A 13,873-nucleotide genomic window follows, 5' to 3' on the forward strand; every position below is an offset into this window, starting at 1 on the left:
CACAAGTCAATAGAAGAACACAGATTGAGAAACGCCCTATGAGTCCAACCTCAAAGTGTGCCACATGTTTACAGAAGTGATAAGCTTTATCAGAACTATATGCTTTGATTTTTATGCTCGCCACTTCCAAGGTTGAGAAAAAAACAATCTGTCCATAATTCTCTCAAAGGGTAGGCTGGTGTTTTTTTTATTTTTTATTTTGCCATTATCCACATCAAAATAACTTCAGAAGAGATGATGCAATCACATTTTCCCTTTGCACATTGTTTATGGTCAGGGTGTTTGAGGCTGTTAAAACCAGCTGCGTAGAAATAGCATGTTCTAATCTTTTTGTGAGGGCTAGCCGCATAAAAGAGCATCTTTTATGAGCCCCAGTACGAGAAGGCACTCGAAAAAACACTGCATGATTCACAAGCAGCTTTTACACGAGATCTCTAAAACATCTATAACATTTTCTGATTTGAATTCATATGACATTCTTATTTTTGAAAAGGGTGTAGTCCTCTAGAGGAAAGCTGTCTTCACATGTTCATACTGACTGGATCTGAACTTACAACTTATATACCTCCATTCTACATTTACAAAGCCTATTTTCTTTCCAAGCACTCTAAAACTACTAACCACCATAATGTGTATGATACCCCGGGAGGCTATTTCTCCTTCCTTACAGCGAGAGTGAGACAGACTGACAGAGATCTTCTGATTGAATTGACAGCTCATGACTAGTGCTCAGCTGCTGCATTTGGCAAACGGTGATGGGAAGAGATGCCATCCCGAAGTCAGCGCTCCACTAATTGGACATGCATGCATGAAAGAGAGAGCTTCATTTAAAACCAATTAAGAAACTTGATAATCTTAAATTAACCTAAGCTAGATTCTATATAAGCTATGCTTATTTTAATGCCCTGTCTGTAACCTCAATTTCTCTCACAATCACACACTCACTTTGACACATGCTCTGCCTTGTAGCTAATAATCTAACAACTATCACATGATTGTATAACGTTTCTAAAAGGTAGCAGTATTGACACATTTTTGTTCTTACTGCAGAGTTTTGACTGGAGGATAGCAACAGCTCTTCCAATTAACACCGCAGCGCCTCTGGGTGCAAATGATTGTTCATCACTTCACCATAATGTGTGTTTATGAAAATGGATACCTGACAACTCTGCACATGCTGCAAAAGTCATCTGCATAGCCGTGCAGTGCGAAGATCACATCTGTGGAAGTGCTCTTATCATAGACAAAGTAATCCATAATAGAAACTACCCGAGCTGTTAGGAATGAACTCAGTATTTTAAAAGTCATACAATAGTTTTTACTATCCTTTCAAAAATGTTTATCTGTTTTGCGTTTTAGTTAAATGACAATGTTCAATTCCTCCAACAGCAAAGAGATTCAATATGTGGCCAAATGGTCATATACACTAAAACACTGTCACTCAATACAAGTCCTTTCCTGGCCACTGGTTACCAGGAAAACCTCTCAGCTGCGTGTGGGGGTGTGTGTGTCTATTTGTGTAATTACACACATGCAGCTGGCAGCATCTGTGTGAGAGGGTTTCTTTATGTAACCGTGGATATATGGCTGTATTCATACACCTGCTACCCAATTTTTTAGAGAAGTGTGAGGCAGGCTTGGGGAAGATTGAAATGGGGGTCTTGTAGACGGAAAACATAAAGCAGACCAGATCAGAAAAAGGCTTAAGAGTACATATTTAGTCATATTAATACTAGTTTGAGGACTAAGCAATATGCCTTTTCATGGAAGACATTTTGACATGTCACAGTAGGAAAAAAACAAGTAAAATACAATAAATGATGGCTAAATTCCATGTAGCTGCTTTGGTTTCAGGGTCCTCCTGGTATTGTGCAGGCTTTGACTAGAACAGAACCATCATTAATGTTATTAGTAACGGTTGTGCTTTTTCTACTATGACAAGTCAAAATGTCTGCTGTGAAAAATAGGCTATTAGGGGAAGCAGTCATATTTTTGTTTTCATGTTAAAACATTTAAATTAACTTTTAAATTTTTTCGAAATGAGCATGACGCAATACTTGTTTCTCTTCTCTCTCGGAAATGATGACGAAATGCAGAGATGCTTCCTGTCCTTCCACTGGAACAAGGTCTAATCATCTTTTGCAGGTAAGTGGCAACTACAGACCCTGTTATTCACATATTGTGCTTTCATTTTTAATCTTCTGTCTCGCTATTTAAATTAAAAAATCTATTCAAAGAAAACATGCTGTCTCTATGATCTTCTTGGGGGGTTGAACGTCAAAAAGTACAGGCTTATCTACTAATGTTAGCTACCGACCGTTACCTTGAAACCATCCAGCAAATAGACGGTACCGTAGGGTGATTTAACGTCACCTCTCATTTTACACACAGTTTAACAACAAAACAAAACGCTGAGTGAACATCACTAGCTACGTTTTTCATGTTGGTTTTGAGCAGTGTTGGGCAAGTTACTTTTGAAAAGTAATTAGTTACAGTTACTAGTTACTTCTTCCAAAAAGTAACTAAATTAGTTATTCAGTTACAAATTATGAAAGTAACTAGTTACTTCAGAAAGTAACTATTGCATTACTTTCAAGTAAATTTTGAAATGCTCAAATGTGACCCCACCTCCACCTACCCCTCTTTAATGGAACTTAAAATACATGTGCATGTTCAATTATTTATGATAAACCTGAATATTATAATGAAATGGAGACTTAATACAATACATTATTAACAGAAACAATGTACACAAATCTAAACTATTTTAATGTTGCTGTGGGACAAAGTGAGACTAGCCTCCATTCAAATGCCATGTATGTAGATATTATGTTTATATAGTGGATCAATACAAATAACACACAACACCTCAACAGGCCACAACTGGGCAAAATTAAATTATGCTTGTTAAGCACTATACCAAAAATAAATAACAAATATATACACTCTTTGTAGTGCAAATAACATAAGTGGCCTAATGTTTATTCTTGTGCGCTGGTGATAGAGCGAGGGAGAAGTGAGAGAGTGACGGGCCGCAGCGATTAGCTTTGGAGTGAGTAGCGAGTCATATAGTCATATAGTAAGAGAAACAAAGTGTCTTCCCTGTGTTTTCTGACCAAGGTGGAAAATCTGTAGCAGGAAAAGTTAACCCTCTCCTTGATTTCATAACGCCATACCTGTCTCTCTCTCGATGACTAACTCGCTTGTGTTGTTCTTGTGTGTCCGACTATGCGTGCTTTCAAACACCCGCCCAACTCTGCCTCTGATTGGCTTAACATGACATTTTACTCAACTTCAGCCAATCGTAAGCATTTATGCGCTTGCGTTGTGCACTGCCCACTAACCAAGGAACAACAGTAAAAAAAAGTCTTTGCCTCTCGGCAGATCTAGTTGGTCTGATGAAAAAAACAGCTTCAAATATAGTAACGCGCCGCATTTTTTGGCAGTAATGGTAACGGCGTTATTAAGATGGGAAGAGTAATCACTTAGATTACTCGTTACTGAAAAAAAGTAACGCTGTTAGTAACGCCGTTATTTATAACGCCGTTATTCCCATCACTGGTTTTGAGTGGTATGCACCCCCACTAACCTGGAAAACGGTTTTAAAACAGTAATGTTAATACAGTGTGTCGGAGGAATACAGCGTGTCCTGCAGCGGGGAGTCAAAGGCAGAGGGACCGTCACCGCAGCATTCGCTAACGTTAGCTTCTTGTCTCATCTGGGGTCTGATAAACAGTAAATTCATCAAATTCAGTGTCCACAGTGCTATTTTCCAATAAACTGTAGCTGTCATATTTCACGGGACCCGCGGGAGTGCGGATTTCATGTCGCGGATTTCATGTTGCGGCTTTCGTCGCGGTTTGTCACTTTGCCTAACCGTACAGATCCATTTTTGCGACACGACTGAAGCATGGTGTCGCAACGTCATACATCCATGGTTGATGCTCCACGCCCTTGACCGGCAGCTGATTGGACGAACGTGTCACGTGGGTCTGGCTACTCCCGAATTTCAAAACGACCATTATGGCGGTTCGTTCAGAATACGATCTCGTATTTTACGAAAATAGTTCACCGAAACGTGTTTCTGAAAACATTTTACGTGAGAAATAGGCCATGCAGTTGCTGAATCTGTCTTCATTTCAGATCGACAAAGGTCAGTTTGAAAAATTTTCGACTGCTTCTATTGGATAGTCGCATCGCGTTCAACGGATTCATTTGCATAAAGATGGGCATCGGCCAGCTTTTTTGACGCGCAAATTACGTGTAATTATGACTTTATGACTTTTCATAAACAGCTGAAGGAGCAGTGGTGCGCGTGGTACGTAGCGGAAACCCTGTTGTGCATCTGCCCTATTTCTGATACCGTGGCGGCAGACATTTTACCATTGGCAGGCCGCCGCAGTAATATCAACATAGAGGAAACACTGTGTTTTGGCCACCATTTCTATCGATTAGGATAACAATGTACTCACTAAGTTAATTACTGAGATTTGGGAACATGGTGACATTGAGGGGAAAAAAACGGGGTAAGTAATGCAAGCGATAACGATAAAAGATATGAAAGTACTGTAAGACCCAAGTTTTAATGACCTGTGATTTTCCTTTGTGCAAAGTCTGTACATGTCTAATACCTCATAGAAAGATTTTGTGCAGACTTCCATATCTCAGTGTTATCAACAGGCTATATTTTACTCTTCACGCCTTTCACAATTGCATTGTTAAGGATGAGACAAAGTTGACAGCATGGAAAGATTAGGAGCTGAAACAATAATTTGACACACAGAGGAAATGTACTTTACATTCATTTTTGTGGGAAACCTGCAGCACTTGGCCAGACTTCAGACGGTGAACCTTTTTTTCTTTATCTTGTCTGTTCACACTAGGTGATGCTGACGTGCGTGGCCAATCGGATCAAGCGGATGCACTGATTTTGACTCGAGGGAAGAGCTACAGTTACTCATGCGGATGGACTGATGCCATGCTGAGAAAGCCGACTGGTGGAGGTAGGATATAAGTCTCTCTGTCAGCGGCAGAGGAGAGGGGGAGTCGGGTGTAATGAGGAAAGACGTTTCTGATTTACCCTCTCCTCACATATCAAAGGATTGAAAGCCGTGTTGAATCCACACCTTACGTACTACCAGTACGCACACTACTGCACGTGCACTTTAACTCACACACTTACAGTATAGAACCATGCTGTCTGTAATTAGAGGGACGGACACATCTTCAGTATCCCAAAAATTCACTCAGTATGTCAATGTACTGTATGAACAGGTGACTGTTAACTGTCAATTAAATTAAAGTTGTTATGGTTAGATTTGGTGACATTTGTGGTTGCTGTGGTAACAGCAAGTGCTGTTTAAGACCACAGCAAATCAGTGTTTTCCCTAGATCAACTGTCTGGGAGGGGTGGTGAGAAGGTTAGCTGGGAATATAGCTAGCTATTTACATGTGGGACTTTCATTTTGGCAATTTTTAAACTGAAGCAGACTCAAAATGCTTGATTTTAAGTCTATGTAGTCAGAGATGTCCATTGAAATTTGTCAGCTCCTGTGCTTCTCGGGTGGTCCAGAGGCAGCGTCTGTACCACCAGGTTGATGGTGTTCATCTCTTTCAAAGAACTTAAATACTTGACTGCAAGCTTTAACTAAAGCGAATAATGTGCAGTCTTTGAAAGATAAACAACTATGAAAAGATAAACAACCTTTTTACATGGAAATAACACCACACAATTCAGAAACACAATACTTGAGTAAAAGTTATGATTAAGGGACATTATTTCAACCTGAAATGTCAAGTTTATTTCTTATTTGTAATTACTAGTTCGTGCAGGTTGGTCAGGGGGTCCGAAAGGTGGGGCGGGCGCCCCCCCCAATAAAAGGTAAGGGAAACAAAACAAGCATTCCTTGTCCAGCTCACTGCGATATTTAAAACAAATCTGCTAAAAATAGAGGCCAAACTAAATAAAACAATAATTCACTATACTGAACCTTCCTGTATGTATGCTTTACATGAAATGACACCAAAGGGTGTGTGTGTGTGTGTGTGTGTGTGTGTGTGTGTGTGTGTGTGTGTGTGTGTGTGTGTGTGTGTGTGTTTTTGGATGGAGGAGGAAGAGAGTGCATTTCCAAGAGGGTACAGTATGTGTGTGAGAGAGAGAGATCTGTAGCACTTTAAGGGTGTTGTTCTGTTAAATCCCCTCCCCTCTCCTTGTGTGGCATTCTGTCAGAGCCAGCCCAGTGACATTTTCAGGCAGCTGAACTCCAGGACCTTTCAGTGTCACCCTCTGTTGTCATTTCTGACTGGTACAGCCCAGACAATGATGCACTCGCACTGTGGGGGGAAAATGATATACAGTACAGCCAACCTCTAGGTCTGCCTGGCTCAAAGTTGTTTTTCCACTGCTCCATCAAACCGGCTTCTGCTGGAACAGAATACCACTCACTGCAGTGATGAAAACAACAACAAAAAAGTTTTCAGCGATAGAATATGTACTTAAGAATTGAGAAGTCAGACAAAACTTCGTTTGATATTTGCTGAAGCTGATGCAAATATGTGGAATAAGTGCAATACTCACATTCCCTACAAAACATAATTCCCAGTTGGAGCTTCATTTCTACTAAATCCAGAATCATCAAGCCTAAAAATATAAAAATAATCATTGGTACCTCCTCATAGTTCATCATATTACAGTTTGCAAGCCCTAACGTGGACTGTTTAATTGCCCCTGACAAAATCAAATAGGCTTGGTCCCTGAGGCAGTGTAAAACTGCACGCATCTTATCCATAAATCAGGTAGGTAGGGCCGATGCAAGGTGGCAGTGGCAGTTATATAGGAGCCTCGGCTGAATCACATGCCTGCTGCAAGGAAATGGACCTGTCGGAAGGGCTGTGACATAGTGCGGCGGCTGCGTCACTCACAGCTATGATCCTCTATTTCATTATCACACTGGAACTCTGTGTGTGTGTGTGTGTGTGTGTGTGTTGCACTGTGCAGGCATTGGGTGTAGCTGAAACAATTTCTGATTTGTGTGTTTTTAAGATTCAAACACATGTTCAAACAGTCACAAGCACCTGCTTGCCTCTTGCCTACATTACACATCTACTACCAACAGAAAACACAATCTACACTCGCCTATCTCAGAGTTGTTGAGCTGCTCTGTAAGCATGGGGTTCTGTAGAGCTGCCTTTTAACCATGTTCTCCGTATTGATTTGAGTGTGGCTAAAACCTCGTATCAGGGTTTTGCAAAGTTCTCTGCTGCATTAAGTCCTGGTCCTAATTGAAGCCTCCCGGAGGCTAACAGGCTCCATTGCTCCGACATGTCAAAAAGCATCAGTCAGTTAAATGGGGCTGGGAGATGGAGAGTCGTTATTCTGCTACTGCTGCTGCCTGCAAACTCTGACCTTGTGGTGAGACTGAGCTTGAAATGTCTTGCTGCTTCCCTGGAACGTCCAAGTAATATTCTTGACTAGATACTGTATCCACCAATGAGTAGGTGTGCTGGTGAGCGCATGTGTGTTTGTATCTACATTCAATCGAACGCCGTGTGTGAGCATGTACAAATATTTCCGAGGCCCAAGACTGCAAGGTAAAATGAATGACAATTGTTCTGAGTGGCTAGTGATCCTGCAGCAAATCCTCCCAAAAATTCATCCTGGGCTGCTGGGGATGGACAATTACATGGCTGGACCTGCCAGGAGATCCAGCCAGAGCATACAGCACTGTATGTAAGGGATGACTACAGAATGTTGCCATAGTAACACAGAGGTGATGACAAGCTCTGATAAGCAACATAGTTTGTGTTCACTGTAGCTATTAAGTCATTTTACTGCGAGTCGTAAATGCATTTAACAAATGTTTTTAAATTATATTTACACAATGTAATGTTTGAAATATTAAAGCTGTGAAGAAGCATCATTGCAAAAGTAACAAGATCCACTTTCTACTACTCTAATAAGGAGGACAAGACAATGTTGTATTTGAGTATGGGAACTAAGTCTTTTAGCTATCACATAGCACTCGGTGCACCTTTTCTTATGATGCCGCTGTTTGCAGCTCAGTGTCAGCAAAATGAAGGAACTAGTGGATGACTTCAGAAAGAAGGTACAGACACTTCTCAGCATTGAGGTGAAGAGGTAGACATGGTTCAGTCTCACAACTATCAGCAACTATCCAGCTCTAAAAACTCATATGGCACTGTTAAATCAGTGGTGGCCAGTGTGCTGTTCTTCACTGTGTTGTGCAGAAGAGGCAGTACTGAGATGGAGGAGGCAAGCAGAATAAACAAACCGGTTTGAAAAAAAAAAAAAGACTAGTGGGTGGAGGGCGCAGACTAAACTGAAATCTGTCCTACACAATACCATCCACCCTCTTTTCGGTGAGCTGTCATCGATAGAGCACCTAGAGCCTCTGGCTTTTACCCCCATGGTGCAACATGAGGTGCTTAAGGTGCTCTGTTTTGCCAACAACCATCAGATTGTAAAATACCTGTTGTGTGAATAGCCCTACTCACAGCCCACAAGGATGGTGCTGAAGCACGGCACCTCTTCTTCTAACCTAAAGTATCTGTGCTCCGAAATGATTGATTTTGCATTGATTGGAGAGCATGAATATAACTGTTGATATAATAAGACCAATCAATTTACATATGCCTTGTGCATGATTATTTTTCCTGTAGATATGACAAGTTCTACTGCTACAGATGTTTGCTGCTGCAAAGTTTGTGCATCTTATTAAAGCTGTACTCTGGCAATTTGGTATTGCACTTACACACAGTGTGCAAACAGATTGAGGCAGTAGTTGTTGAGGTTTCCTGACTTTTAAAAACACTGGATCCTATACTTCCCATAATGCATCTCAATAGCATCTTTCCCTACACTTGCCCAAACCCGGCACATTTTCTTCTATTGCACAGTTATAGTCATAATGTTTTCCAAGATGGAAACCACGGCTTGTTTCTAGTGTTGTCTGTCATTTTTTAAGTAAACTTTTTAACATTTTAATCCATTCATCAGAATTGTTTTACTAGTCTTTTTTTAAAGCTTTTGGAATGTTTTGCCATTGTATCACAACTTTATTCCCCATGTAAATTCAACCCATTACAATTTCATAGTATACAGAGTATACTCACCCATATGAACTCTTTTTACTGCATCTTAGAAATCATCCCCACTAACATGCTCAATGAGGTATTTTCCATTTTTAACGATTCTCTGGCCTCTGTTTTTTTTTTTTTTCCAGACAATTTTAAGCATGCCATTGTTCATGCTAATGTCTGATGTCATTCTGTTCGGACCCCCAAATTCCATCAGCTCTTTTAGTGGTAATCTTGCCGACTTGAGCGTATGCTCTGCGTGTGCGCGAAACGTAATACGTCTCCATAGCAGCAGGCTGCTCTGTATTGTTTCCATTAACAGTCTGATTATTTCCCAGAAAATGAAAACCGGCAGCTGATTGGACGTGGTTCTTTTTTCTCCGGAAATTCACAGCCAGACTGTCATGGCAGCTTGTTCAGAATACGATCTCATATTGTACTAAAATAGTTCACCGAAACGTGTTTCTGAAAACATTTTAAGCAAGAAATAGGCCGTGCAGTTTCTGAATCTGTCTTCATTTCAGATTGACAAAGGTCAGATTTTGAGCAGCTCATCCGCTCCCCATTTCCGGACGAGTCCCGACTGCCCTTTCTCCGACTGAACATGTTGGGTCGGCCAAAATGAAGGCCGACGGCTCCTCGGACGGCCGACGGCACGGGACACACCGAACAGACTCGAGTCACCGACCTCGCCAGACGGTCCGACGCCCTATTTTCGGGCTGGTGTGTCTTCTCTCTAACATTGTTAAGAAAAGTGCTATATGAATAAAGTACATTATTCATTATTATTATATGCCTGAGTGTTGCTGTGTAGTGCTCTCTAGGTGGTCAGTTGACGGTGTAAGGTCATGGATAATCATCTGAATGAAGCTATGCTGACTTTGAAAAGTCCACCTGTTGTCGCCAAAGTGCTAGGATAGCACAGTGAAAGTCACTCCTCAAGATATATAATTTATGCGCAGCCACTGCTGAAAATCAGTCCGCTTCACCCAAAAATGTGGATGTGGAATACACAAATCTCACACAAATCAGTCTTCTGCCACCATACAAATGCAGAACAAATCTCTGTAATCCAGGGAAAAGGAAACTGGGTACAGTGTAGTTCTCCTAAAGAGTGTATATTGCTAAGTGCAGTTCCCAGGCACCTACTAACAGTTATTTGCTTTATACCTATTCATGTACTGGTCTATAGATCAACAAAAAGTTTAACGTCATAATAATAAACCTTCTCTTATAACTGTACAGTGATAGACAGCCATGCTGACAGCCACTTATTGAAATTCTGAAGAGTCTGACAAATCTATTAGTTCAATGGAAGAATCTTAATGAACGAGACCTAATTGTCGGTAGGTAGCTACAGCAGCTGCTGGTTACAATGTAAACCTTTTGTCTTTATTGGTTACATTTCATCAATGAACCAAACATTGCAATTAAACTAATTAACATCGAAAGAAACGTAACATATATTTACACATACACTGACATAAACTGTATTACATTGTCCTCTAAACACCTGCTTGTACTCCATTGGCTGTCATTAGTTTTCCAGCCTTGTAACAGCAAACATTACCATAAAGCCTCAATTGTTACAGCCCCAAAACAGTGCATCATTTAGGGACAATCTGACATTGTTTTTCTTTCGTGTCTGTGGGTGTCTTGATGTCTAATCTAGCTTGTTTTAGTTTTTTAGCCACGTTGGGGTAAGGGTATATGGATAAGACTAGGTTTGGGATTGAAGTTTAGCAGTAGGTGCATGTGTGAGTGGCAGTATCTCACAGGTAGACTTTCTCTTTGATTGATGCTGAAAGATTATGGCTTCATAGTCTCTCCCTGTCACCCATTGTACCAGAATGGTGGATAGAGATGCCGGAGGGGCCTTTGCTTACACAGTGCTGTTTGCCTGGAACCAGATTGACATGGGCCATAAATCAATCTCTAATATTTTTATGCATCCAGTCCATCCAACTGCTGCTAATGTTTCCTCTCCCTGCTTCCTTTGTAACTCATTTGAGCTGAGCAGCGACGCATGACAATGTGTGTGTAATGGGGATTGCTAGAATCGGCTTGGCAGAGACACAGCCTCTGCCTGGATTGGCTTAAAAGTGCAACTCCCATGACCTTGCAGCAATGTGTGACATCAAGATTACGTGGAAAGGGCAATTGAAGACAAATCAAATGCAGCTTTCAATTGTAAGGGCTTGCCCCCCGATGTCATTGTAGAATCCCTAATCCTACATAAATCCTGTGTCGGTATTTAAATGGCTTTCATAATTCTTGAAAGAAACTGTCAAGTTGCATTAAAAAACCTGTCTGAAATCCTTGTCTACTTTCCCATCCCCTGCACATTTGTACAAATGTATGAGACGCAAGACTTCTGAGCAATTTGCTTCAGAAGCAATATACCTCCATAAGCAGCTACATCTATTGCCACTTCATCTTTAATTATAATAATAATAATAATTAATAAAAATGCATTGCAATGAAATACATGGAGAAAAGAGACAAAGTCTCAGGTAGCAAATCAAGTATTACAGGGCAATTACAAATATGAATGTAAAAACAATCAAATTAATTATAACAGACACAAAAGTAAACAAATCATCTAAATCAAGAATTAAAAGCAGCTTTATACAAGTGTGTTTTAAGGAGTGATTTAAACTGTGGTCTAGTTTAAGGTCAGAGTCGAATATTATACCATGATTTCTGGCTTTGAATTGGAAGCCAGTGGAGTTATCATTATGAGCCCGGGGCAAAGATGACCTCAGATTGTGTTTCATTAAGCTGAAGAAATTTGTCAGAAATCTAACTTTTATTGTCACTAAGCAATTATGAAGGGTTTATAGGCTGGTTTTGTCATTAAAGCTCCATTGTGTACATTTTTGAGTTGATTCTTAGCAAAAACCCATTTGTTCTTTCACAAATATGTGCTCATTCATGTGCAATTACTTCCACCAACTAATCAAAGTATTTTCGTACGCGTAGAATCTGCCATTTAGAATCATTCAGAATACATTGGAGCGACTCGCTAACTTCCGCTAAGGAAGTTAAAAAGTGAATTAAAACGACAACGCGAGAGGCAAAGCAACAAGACCAAAGTTAATATTGGAGTGGCTTTTCCAAGATGGAAAGAGCTCATAAGGAGCAAGGATTTTAAAAGGGACACCGAAGTTGCACCTTTCTTCTTGACAGGTAATTCAGCCTATTTGTGTAAATTTGAAGTTTTATAGTTGCTTGGTTGCATGGTTGTGCATAACGCTAGAACGTCTAAGGATACTTTTCCTCGCGTCAATGATGAAAAAAGATTGTCTACCTTGTAACATAAATGTAGTCATATGTGTCGTGATTTCCCTGGCAGACAACTCATGTCATGTGCAGTTGTAACACAGACTAGCTGGAGATACTAAGAGCTAATTTCAGTTTCATTTACATTGTTCATACTGCTCAGAGAAATATATTAAAAACACAAATCTCCGTTGCTTCTCTCCTACGCTGTAAACATTGCCTTACACTATTAATCTCGTACAATATACAGAATAACTATAGCACTGACACTTTACTAACATTACCTTGCATATGTTTGGGAACCTAATAGCTGATGTTGAATGAAATGGTACCAAAATAACGTAAAACTATTATTACACTGGAAGGAACTCTCACAGACAAAGTCGTACTTCTTGGAATAATACGGCCACCGTAGGAGTTAGGACGCGCTCGGAATGGGAGGGGTTAGAAAGTAATATTCAGTTGGTTGTCATATACAATTTCACCGCTAGATGGGAGAAATTCTTACACAATGTAGCTTTAAGTTTATTCTGCAGGTAAAGTATCATCAGCGTAGCAGTGGAACTGAATCTTATGGTTTCGTATGATGTCACCCATATGCATGTAAAGGGAGAAAAGAATGGGACCTAAAATTGAGCCCTGGGGGATGCCGTAGTGGGTAGGAGCTGGAAATGCACAGAAGCAGATACTAAAAGAGAAGTGTCTACCAGTTAGACACTTAGTGAAGTGAACCACTTAAGGGCAACCCCGGAGATGTTCACAAAGTCCTTCAGACGGTTTTAAAGGACAGTGTGATTAATGGTGTTACCTGCATCAGCAACCAACAGGCGGTCATTGCTCACCCTCAGGAGAGCAGTTTCTGTGCTGTGAAGGGCACAGAAACCTAATCGCAATTTTTCAGATACAACTTTTTCAACGACTTTGAAAATAAATGGGAGTTGGTGGGTCTGTAGTTGAGAGAGCTGTGGAGTCTAGGTTTGTTGAGCCCAACCCTCAACAATCTGCCTCCCCAGCACAGTGACTTGGGCCGTTGTTGCCCTCATTGCCATCATGTCCTGACCTTTGCTGCCTTAGCTTGTCACGCTCTTATCAAATGCTATCTGATGGCACTGCAATGCCCGAAGCAAGCAAGCAAACACTCTGATACGATCTGTCTGGCTGGTTAAAGGAGATGCCACTCTCCCACTGCGATTGTTCATCATCGCTTAGCAACTGTATGGCAGATCTTTCAAGCTGAATTTCTCCACATGTTAAGGCGGTGTGCATGGGGCTGTAGTAATAACAACGCTTGGCATTTACAGAGTTTGGAGTTTTGCCATTCCAAAAAAGACAAAAAGAATTGTATGGAATGGTTTAATCGGTGTGTTTATCTGCTCTGCTATGTTGGTCTGCCCAGCTACCTACAGTAGTAACCTAGTCTATATCCATGACGTTCCACTTCCGGGATGCGCTGGTACTGCCGGAAATTCCGCTGGATGACTCTCTTTTCGGCCGG

The 13,873-nt window shown here is 40.8% G+C and overlaps 1 long non-coding RNA gene across 1 annotated transcript in view; it reads left to right on the forward strand.

Moving 5' to 3' along the window:
- The first annotated feature begins 2,074 nt into the window (after positions 1–2,074).
- Positions 2,075–13,873, forward strand: part of LOC116039805 — an 84,994-nt gene continuing 73,195 nt past the window's right edge. The window contains exons 1-2 of the long non-coding RNA XR_004102513.2: positions 2,075–2,145; positions 4,884–5,003. This is a non-coding gene — a long non-coding RNA (uncharacterized LOC116039805). The remainder of the gene's footprint in view (positions 2,146–4,883; positions 5,004–13,873) is intronic.

Source organism: Sander lucioperca, chromosome 20 (assembly GCF_008315115.2).
Source record: "Sander lucioperca isolate FBNREF2018 chromosome 20, SLUC_FBN_1.2, whole genome shotgun sequence".
Lineage (NCBI taxonomy): Eukaryota > Metazoa > Chordata > Actinopteri > Perciformes > Percidae > Sander > Sander lucioperca.